This window comes from Rousettus aegyptiacus, unplaced genomic scaffold (genome assembly GCF_014176215.1).
Source record: "Rousettus aegyptiacus isolate mRouAeg1 unplaced genomic scaffold, mRouAeg1.p scaffold_m13_p_3, whole genome shotgun sequence".
Lineage (NCBI taxonomy): Eukaryota > Metazoa > Chordata > Mammalia > Chiroptera > Pteropodidae > Rousettus > Rousettus aegyptiacus.
Window position 1 is genome coordinate 96165085 of NW_023416306.1, and position 11067 is coordinate 96176151.

Consider the following 11067-nt stretch of genomic DNA (forward strand, 5'->3'; position numbering starts at 1 on the left):
AGCTTCTGCTTTTTCTTGTCATCATCTCTCCAGAATTCCCCAACCGAAATTGATATTCGTATAAAGGGATAAGTCTAAGTTCCACATTTTCCCATATGGGTAACTATTTTTCCAAAAACACTCTTGAAAAGTTGACTTTCTCCTCAGTGCTCTGCAATCTTCCCTCTGTCATGTATCAAGTGTCACTCGATACACAAGTGTGCTTCTGAGGTTTCTATTCTGTTCCATTAATCTCATATATTCCTGTACCAATATCTCGCTGTTTTAATTACTAAATCTTTATTAAAATTCTAGCATCTGGTAAGGAGATATTTCTTTACCTTATTCTTCTTTGGAAGTATTTTGGCTGTTTTGGCCTTTTGTTCTTCCATATACATTTGCAAATGTTAGAATATATTTTCTATATTTCATTTACATATTTAAAAATTATAGATACCTCTTTCATGCATTATAAGGGTAAATATTGTTTCAAGATACTTCATTTTACATGCGTGCGTGCTATATATGTGTGTGCAGTATATTTGTGTGCATACATATGTACACATTAGGATGTGTCCTTGTCAAAAACTATGATAACCACTGCACTTGGTCATCCAGAGGCTACCTTGGTACTGGTTCCCCTTTGGCCTTCCTCTTTTCCATTTGGTATTTACTTCTGTATTGACTAAATTAGACTGTTAAACTCCATGCTTTAAATTTTTTTTAATTTTTCAGTTATAGTTGGCATACAATATAATATTAGTTTCAGGTGTACAATATAGTAATTTAACATTTATATAACTTCCAAACTGGTCACCTTGATAGTACCTATCTCTTACCATACATAGTTATTACAAAATTATTGACTATATTCTCTATGCTGTACTTTACATCCCCGATAAAATCCATGTTTTTATTTCTGGGTCCCACACAGATCCCTAAAGGAGAACTGCTGACAGTGGTCTTGGAGTGTGAAAGGCTCTGGGAGAAAAAAAATCCAAGGAGTTTCCTGCCGTCCTCAGATTTCTCAACAGGGACCATCTCTTACATATCTGTTTGTGCCATCAGCTGGTAACTGTTACTGATTTTTAAAATGGGCTTCTTATCGTTTGCCAGGCAGTTTGGGAGTTTGTAAAAGGAGACGGGAAATCATGAGGAATAAAGAAATGTTAGAAATGACTTTACTCTTAGGAAAACAATTTGAAGACAAACAAGTCTGGACTCTTAGCCACCGTCTTTGAATTCTAACAGATAAACCTCAAAGTGCCCTCTGCTGGTAGCCAGTATTCACCACCACTAGTCAATAATTATAAAATGAGGCCGACTTTATAAGTATATGTTATGTTTTACGCTGGCGATCACACATAGGGAGTTATATTTATATTTACTATTATAAAAAAGTGGAATTAGAGCACTGTAAGTTAAAATATCTCTAATTTATACAGAACCTATAGTTACGAGACTTTTAAAGATAAGTTTTCAAACAAATCTAAACACCATTTGAAAATGAAAGACTAATCATTTTCAATTATTGAGAATAATTTTTATATTAAAATAATTTTTTTGGATTTTGAAAATTATGAATAGATATCAATATTTCTGTAATAAATATGTCCTATGTCTCTGTTTCTATCTTTACATTATTACCTGGGTAAAAACGAACAAACTATGACTATCCGCTTTCATTCAGTCTTTATGTAAAATTTCTAACTGCCTAAGAAATATAACCATAAAGAACAATAAAAAATAAATTCTATAGAATTATGAAAATTAAATTTGCATTTACTGCAGTTAATAGTTTATTATTATTAATAATAGTAAATTAAAAACAGTTAAATTAAATGAAGGGGTAAAATAACACCTTGAATATTTCATCCATATTAATTTCTAAACCGATAATTATTCTTGTGACAGCATGGTTGTAGGAAGATATTTAAAATACCAGAATCGTTCGTCTTACTCAACAAAATTAACTAACTCTGTATATTTATACAGTACCTGCTTATCTTTTTTCTAGGAAGATTATAGAAATTACATGCTTTCTAATTTTCAAAGCTCTAATAATAATCTTGTACCAATATACTGAGATCATTATACTTCATTATAACTTTTGTTATAATTCAGTGCACCAATGACAATGTTTATCTCTTATGAGAAGGAACTATGAAATAATTTAGTTTTAGATATTTATATAAAAGATCAATGAAGTAATTCATTTTCCAATGTGAATTAATATTTATTGATACGCTATTAGTAAGTTTTCTATATTAAATTATCAGTAGGTCATTCTTGATTAATAATAGTGTAGAGATTCTATTGATTGTAAGGAGATCACTGAGTAAAACACAAATATACAAAATTCTATTTTAAGAATGATGAGGATAAAATTGGGGAACTTTCAGGGCAAAAAGATTATCAATTTAATAAACAAATATAAACAGTCTATTTACTGCCACATCTCTTCAGAGCACTTTCATGTGTAACAAAAGTTCTAATGTTCTTTTTTGTTTAATTACCTACTTTGTTTCTATAGTAACCCTGAAGCATATAATCTGTTGCAGTGTTCCTAAGCCTTTTACATGGTGAATTCTTTTCAGTCAGTAAACAGTAATAACAATATAATCCTTGTTTAGAACTTTATCTTCTTCCTGAATATCCCTTGATTAGTATGCAGTAAAATTAAATGCAACTGTACTCTCACTATACGATTTTGAATAATTGGGAGAAAAAATACAAATTCTAAACTAAGCACCTAAGTCTTATAGGAATTTACTGCCACCTTCAGGTTTTAATCAAAATGCAGATACTACAGCTTTTACATTTTTAGGAGACAGTCCTTGGTTAATGGAGTGTGAAATATTAACATTATTTTCTGGTTTTGGAAGCAAAGTTTCTATTTAACTTGGATTTCAGTACAAACGTTTTTCATGAAATGCCCTTTCGTTTTGTCTTTTATAATTTTTCTATAACATGTAATTGAAAATCAAAGCTTACTTTGTGTTTTATCCATAATTATAACCATAATTATATACTGGGAGCTCCAGAAAACTGTCCAGAACATACTCACATATCTTTAGACTACATCTAATAAAAAAAACTCTTCAAACAAAATTGTTTTAAATGTCCTGTGTCAATGCCTTCCAGCCAAAGACCACTAGGAGCACACCTGTAGTTGAACAAGTTGGGTTCCTTGTTCATCTCAGTGAGGGAGAAGGCACACACCAAGGGGACCTGTGGCGATCTGAGAAGGAAGGTGTTTAGAAAAGACTTACAGGATTTGGGCTTATAGTGGGAGATTTGGGTTGGGTTCAAGAAGTGGAGCTTTGCTCTGGACAGGCTACTGTCGGGAAGTGGAGGCAATTCTATGATTAGGTATCTCACTAAATCTTATTTATAAGGCAGAAGGAATGAAGTAAAAAGAAAGCCATAATTAATAAGGAAGCAGCGGTCATTCGTATTAGCCAAAACAGAAACAGGTTTAGTGTTTTTGTGCTTTGCCTTGACCTTGTTTTATCTACACTCAGACAAGATTATGTGTGTGTGTGTGTTGGAGGGAGGGGGTCCTTTTTTTTTTTTTAATCTAATTTCAAAACAGTCACAGAGTGGCCTTGTTTGATGTTGGTGTTTTATGAGATGGTTTATGCTCAGTAGAACACCAAGGACCAGCAGTGCCTGCCAGGCAGTTCCTACTTGTTGGAGACTCCTTTTTTCTTTCTCACATGCACATCTGCAATTTTACCAATACTTTGTTTTTCATTCCTCGAATTTGTAGTAAAATTATAAAAAATTTATTATGATTTTTAAAATGGAAATCAACAGAATATGGAGCTCTTAGCATTCATGATAAATGCTGCATGACTCAAAAAAAAAATAGTAAAAGGGGTATTAGGAAGCTCATGTGACATGAGGAAGACTGGGGTGGAATTGAGCTGGAAGCAGGAATTTAAATGCCAAGAAATTACCTGTCCATCTCTCACCTCTTCATCTTTCAGTGTCATCATTCTCTCCAGGGCAGAAAACTTTATTGCTTATAATTCTCAAACTTTGTTGTCTTCCAAGTTTCAACATGAGAGGGGAGCTCTCCTTTCACAATTATAGTTTGAAAGACCTCAGGGAAGGATACTGAGACAGCCTGAGTTACATGCCCACCTAATCTAAACAACTATGACCAAGACTGGCAGAGCATTAGAGAAATGGATGCTCCTGTTAGAACCACGTGGTTGCGGGGAAACCATGTCCTGGAAAAAGTGGAACTGGAGGGCTGGGTAGGCAAGAGAATTGAAGTCCACCAGGGAGAGAGAAAGAAAGAAAGAAAGAAAGAAAGAGAGAGAGAGAGAGAGAGAGAGAGAGAGAGACAGAGACAGAGACAGAGAGAAAGAAAAGAAAGAAAGAAAGAAAGAAAGAAAGAAAGAAAGAAAGAAAGAAAGAAAGAAAGAAAAGAAAGAAAGAAAGAAAGAAAGAAAGAAAGAAAGAAAGAAAGAAAGAAAGAAAGAAAGAAAGAAAGAAAAGAAATCAGTTCTGGGTTTTAGAAATATGAGATTTGCTATAGAAAGAAAAGGCAAGAAGTAAGGAGACTAGTTAGGGCATTACAGTCATCCTGGTAAAATATACTAGAGGTTTGAACTGGGCAGCATCAGGGGGACTAGGAAAAAAGGGACAATTTCAGGAAATGTTTCAGAGTTAAAATCTATAGGACCTGATAATTAAATAGATGTGAGGAGTCAAAATATAGAAATAGCTCTTACATAGGATTTATCAACAGCCACTATTCTAAGAATATGACATATATTAAATCCTCACCACAACCTTATAAAGTATTAAATTATTCTTTCCATTTTCAGATGGGGGTAGTAAGGTACACGAAAGTTAAGAAATTGTCCAAGGTCATACAGCTGGTAAGTGGCAGAGTTCACACCCAGTTATTTTTGCTCCAAACTCCATGAGGTCCATGAATTTAATCACCTGCCCCAGCCTCCCCAAGGTCTGTATTTGGATGGATGGTAGCAATAAATCAAGGGTGGGAACAAAAGAGAAGTACACGTGCGGTTGGGAGAGGGATGTAATGAAGAGATATGTGGTTTTGTATATAGTGTTTTCAAAGTGTGAAAAACCAATGGAAATACCCAGCAGACAACTTGAAATATTTAACTGGGGTGAAGGCAGAGGTTAGATTTGCGATTTTTAGGACACAGGTTGTAGCTGGAATCAATGAAGAGAGTGAAAATTTCTCAAAGGACTTTGATGAGGGCCTAGCATGTAGCCTGAAGGAAATAATTAAAGAGAAGGTAGAAGAACGATCCTGAAAATTAATGATTAGAATCAGTGTTTCCGATGATAAGGGAAAATAGACATCCTCATACATTGTTAGTGGGAGTGTAAATTGGTGCAATTTATTTGCAGGAAATTTTGGCAATATCTAAAAAAATATAAAATTCTCCCACCATTTGACCAAGAAAGTCTACTTGAAATTTATGCTATAAACAGGCTCTTTCCAATGGTCAAAGGTGTATATACAAGAGTGTTCACTTCAGCCTCGTTTGACAAGAAGGAAGAAAGAGAAGGAAGGACAAAAGAAGAAAAGAACCCAAATATCCATCAATATTGTGTTGGTAGTCCACAATGCAACCCCATGTGGCTAGTCCATAAAAATGAATACTACGTAGTCATTAAGAATGACTTAGATTTGTGGGGACTGATAGGGAAAGGTCACAAGATATATTAAGAAAAAAAAGAGTGCAGAATACAGATAATATTCCTTTAGCATAAATAATAGATGCTACTATGCCCTATTCTGTTAATCGAGCAGAAAAACAGCCAATATAGGGAACAGAATCTTACAGAATTTTTTAAAGCTCATAATGGAAGTAGAAAAAGAAGTCTAGAACCAGGAGAGGACACAGGGGCATCTTGCAGGCAACAGCCAATCAGCAGCCTCGCCTTCTTGGATCTCCTTCTTGGCAGCCTTGCAGAGTGGGCTTAGGCCACAACAGACACTGAGACCTCCCTTGAGCAGCCGCAGCAGAAGGAAGGAGAGGAGAGCTCTAAAGAGGGGAGGGTGGTTAAGTGGACAAACCTTGGGCTCTACTTCCTCTAAGCCCGAGACCCTCAACAAAACCCTTGGGTATGAGGGTGCATCTCAAGTATGGGTAGGAGAGGCCCAGACTAAGTCGGCCCTTGAGTAGTGGATACTATTATTATACATACATATATAAGTACATTGATAAAATATAATTAACACCACAGTGTAAAAGCTTCAAATCAAAAACTGCTGTTGTCAATAATTTAGACAAAGATTTTCTTTTAATTAAAATTATCAGTGACATTGGTTAATAAAATCAAATATGTTTCAAGTGTACCATTCAATAATGCATCATGTTTATTGAATTGTGTTCACCACCCAAAGTTAAATTTCCTTCTGTCACCAAATACATGACCCCTTATCCCCCACCTCTTCCCTCCCCACTTCCCTCTGGTAACCATTAATCTGCTGTCCCAGGCCATGATTCTGTTTGTCCTGTTTGTTGCTTTCAGTTTTATATCCCACATGAGTGAAATTATATGGTTCTCTACTTTTTCTGTCCAACTAATTTCTTTTACGATAATCTCCAAATCCATCACAAATGGAAGTATTTCACCTTTTCTTATGACTAATATTCCACTGTATGTATGTACCACATCCTCTTTACCCAATCATCTATCGAAGAGCACTTAGGTTGTGTCCATATCTTGGTCACCATGAATAATGCTCCCATAAACATCGGGGTGCATATATCTATACAGATCAATGTTTTCAAGTTTTGGGGGGTAAATATGGTAATTCTACTCTTAGATTTTGAGGAACCTCCACAGTTTTCCACAGTGGCTGTACCAATTCGCATTCCCACCAGCAGTGTATAAGGGTTCCTTTCACCACAACCTCCCCAACACTTGTTATTACTTGTCCTGTTGCTGATAGCCATTCTAACAGATGTGAGGTGGTATCTCATTGTGATTTTGATTTGCATTTCCCTAATAGCTAGTGAAGTTGAGCATCTTTTCACGCCTGTTGGCCGTTTGTATGTTTTCTTGGGAGAAGTGTCTGTCTAGGTCCTCTGCCCATTTTTGCATTATTGAGTTGTATGAGTTCTTTATATATTTTGGATATTAGGCCCTTATTGGAGGTGTTGTTTGCAAACATCTTCTCCCATTCGGATGGTTGCCTCTTTGTCCTATTGATGTTTTCTTTTGCTGTGCAGCAGCTTTTTGGTTTGATATAGTCCCATTCATTTTTGCCTTTACTTACCTTGCCTTTGAAGTCAAATTCATAAAATCCTCTTTAAGATCAACATCCATTTTAGTACCTACATTTTCTTCTGTGCAATTTATTGTTTCAGGTTTTATATTTAGGTCTTTGATCCATTTTTAGTTAATTTTGGTGTATGGTGACAGATAGCAGATAGCATAGATGAATGAAACCATGTAGTTTCATTCTTTTGCACGTGGCTTTCCACTTTTCCCAGCACCATTTATTAAAGAGGCTTTCCTTTCTCCATTATGTTTTTGGCTACTTTGTCGAAAATTTGCCCACATATACAGGGGTTTATTTCTAGACTCTCAATTCTATTCCATTGCTCTGTTTTTCTGTCAATACCATGCTGTTTTGATTATTGACGCTTTGTAGTATAATTTGAAGTCAGGCAGAGCAATACCTCCCGTCTTGTTCTTTCTCAGGATGGCTTTGGCTATTAGGGTATTTCGTGTTTCCATACAAGTCTGATTTTTTGTTTTATTTCTTTTAAGAATGCTGTTGGAATTTTGATGGGGATTGCATTAAATCTGTATAACGCTTTATGTAATAAGGTCAATTTAACTATGTTGTTCTTCCAATTCATGAACACAAAATATGATTCCATTTTTTTGTATCTTTTTCAATTTCTTTTAATAATGTCTTAGATTTTTCAGTGTACAGGTCATTCACATGCTTCATTAGGTTTACTCCTAGGTAGTTTATTCTTTATACTGCAATTGTAAAAGAAAAATGTTTTTTCCATTTTTTCCTGAAAATTCATTGTTAGAGTATAGGAATGCTATGAATTTTAGTACAATGATTTTGTACCCTGACACTTTACTGTATTTATTATTTCTAAGTTTTTTAGAGACGTCGTTAGGATTTTCTATATAGAGAATCATGTCATCTGCAAAAAGTAACAAATTGGCTCCTTCATGCCCTATTTGGATACCTTTTATTCCTTTCTCTTGCCTGATTACTCTAGCTAGAACTTGCTGTAGTCAATAATTTAAAGCTTCTGAAGGCTTTTTTTAAAATCAGTTTTCCTTAATAAATTATCCATTGATGTACTTAAATATACTGAAATTATAAATTTATCATCAAACAAGTAAAAGCACTTTACTATCTTTGCCATTAACAATTGCATTTTCAAATTCTTTCAATAATAAATGAAATATATTTCTTTCAACATCCTTCTAATAGCAGATGTCATTTAGCTTCTGCTTAAATACCTGGTTTTCCAAGCAGTTTAACAGAAATTGTATTCTTTACTAGCAGAGATGAAATGGGGCCTGCTTCTGTACTAGAATTATGGCATTTCTCTCTTCAGGAGAAAGCAAGTCTCCTACTAAGGTCATCCACCTTAAACCTATGCTAGATACAAGAAAAATGAACTTTAAAGACTGTTACTATCTTCTTCCCTTGACCTTCCTTTAATAACAAAATGTGAAAGAGAAATATTTGAAAGAGAATACATTAGCTTCCAGTTTAGAAGCAGAGAAATATTAGACATATAGTTGCTTTTTAGATAGATGATAGATGACAGACAGATGGATGATGGTAGGTAGGTACATAGGTTGATTGATAGATGATAAACAGATAGAGAGGTAGACAGACAGACATAATATAGATATAATACACAATTTTCAGAAAGATTAGCAACTTGAGATATAATCAACTCACCTTTAAAATACTCAAAATATAAGTACTGCCACAGTATTTTGCCTCTCATACCTTGAGAAAAACATCATGACCAGAAAGCCCTAATGTATATAAATGTATCAAAATGCTTACATTTATGTTCATTGTTTTGACCATGAAAAATATGAAATAATGACTTTTCATTTATATGTTAAAATAGTTCCTGGCACATGGCAAGCACTCAAGTTTTAAGTATTATTATCACTGGCTGCCCATGAGTCAGGGGACACACTGGTCCAATAAACTGGCCAGAATGGCAAAGCACATGGTTTAGGAAGAACTTAAGAGGGATCTGTGGGCAAGGAAGAAATGAGACCTTGGTCAGCAAGGCACCAAGGAAAAAACACAGTGAGACAAGTAAGATTATAGCAATGTGTCCAGCACAATACCAGGAAGGAGGTATCCTCACCAGAGGACTGAAATTTCACCAAAACAAAGAAATCTTCTGAAAACAAGTTTACTTTCACATAGATATCCCAGAAGGATGGAATGCACTAACTAGTTGACTTGAGTATTCAGCCCTCCTCAGTTATACTTCCCAATGTAAATTATTGACACTCGGCTATCATTTCAATCCTCTGTGAATTGGTCAGTCTAATTTCCCCAGAGCTGTCACCTTGGAGTATGTATTAGTTTGCTAGGGCTGCCATAACATGATATCACTGACTGGGTAGCTTAACCAACAGAAACATATTTTCTCACAGTTCTGGAGGTTAGAAGTGCAGGATCGAGGTGTCAGCAGATTTGGTTTCTTCTGAGGCCTCTTTCCTTGGCTTTCTGCTGTGTCTTGTTCTTTCTCTGTGTGCATACATGTCTGGTGTCCAAATTTCTCTTCTTCATAAAGACATCAGATTGGATTAGGACTGGATCTAACAGCCTCATTTTAACTTAATCAGCTCTTTCAAGGCACTATCTGCAACTATAGTCACATTCTAAGGTACCGAGGATGGTGGCTTCAATGTATGAATTTGGGGGAGACACAATTCAGCCTACAACAGGACATACAAAATTCAAGTTTCTGGGCCTAAGAAGTAAAGGGAAAGACTCTGGGCCAGAGCAACCAAAGCAGGAAACTGCCTCAGTTAATAGTACCTGATATACAAGCCACAATTCCTGTAGTTCATCCATGAAGACAATAAAAGGAACATGTATTTTCTCTAACCCCATTCTAAGCTTTCATGTTCTTTTAAAAGTATTTTAGATTTCCTTATCTTTAGCAATTAAAATAGTTTGCATTCCAATTTCGCAAGAGACTACATAAATCCTAATTAGTCTATTTATCCATCCTACATCCATTTTCCTTATAATTTCATTTTAGTTCAGTTTTAGTGTGCAGGACTTATTGGATCCAAAAAGAAAATATTAGAAATAATAGCAAGTGTCCCTGTTCCTCTTTTTAAATCATTACCAGTGAGGTGTACATGGTTCAGTCAGAGCTATTTGCGTTCTGAGTAACGATATCTTAGAACGACTTTTACATGAAGGGTGCAATGAAAAATACCTGGTGATCAGCCGACCAAAATGAACAGCGAGGACAGAGACAGAGTGAGGAGTGTACCAATAACACTTGTTAGTGATAAATTAGATTAGTGATGATAGAATTCTTTCTTTCTTTTTTTTTTAATGGGACATGGCAGGACCAGGAAATACTGGGAGCTGTGACAGGAAAGGCCCTTAAACTGACCCTGAGACACAGGCTGATCATAAACATAATAGCATCAGCAGTAGCAGCAGCTACTGGATCATACTTCACATATTCTAACAATGCCCCTAAACTAAACCTTTTGACCAGAAGTCTATTGGCAAACTGCCAATAACAAAAAATATTTTACAGTACTTTAATCACAGATGAGCATATGCTTATGTGAATCAATATCGGTATTATGAAACAGTTATATATAATAGTTTTGAAAGTGAATGTGCTAAATCATAGTTTTTAAATTAAAAACTTTCTATTTAGGATTTCAGCACTTATACACTACAATTTTATTAAAGTAAAACATATATGTATATTTTTAAATTAAGTATAACTTAGCTGTCTTAAATTTCTAAATATATCCCCAATAGAGGCTGAACCATAGTTTAGAACAGAAACATTTGTTCGACCCTCCATATCTATT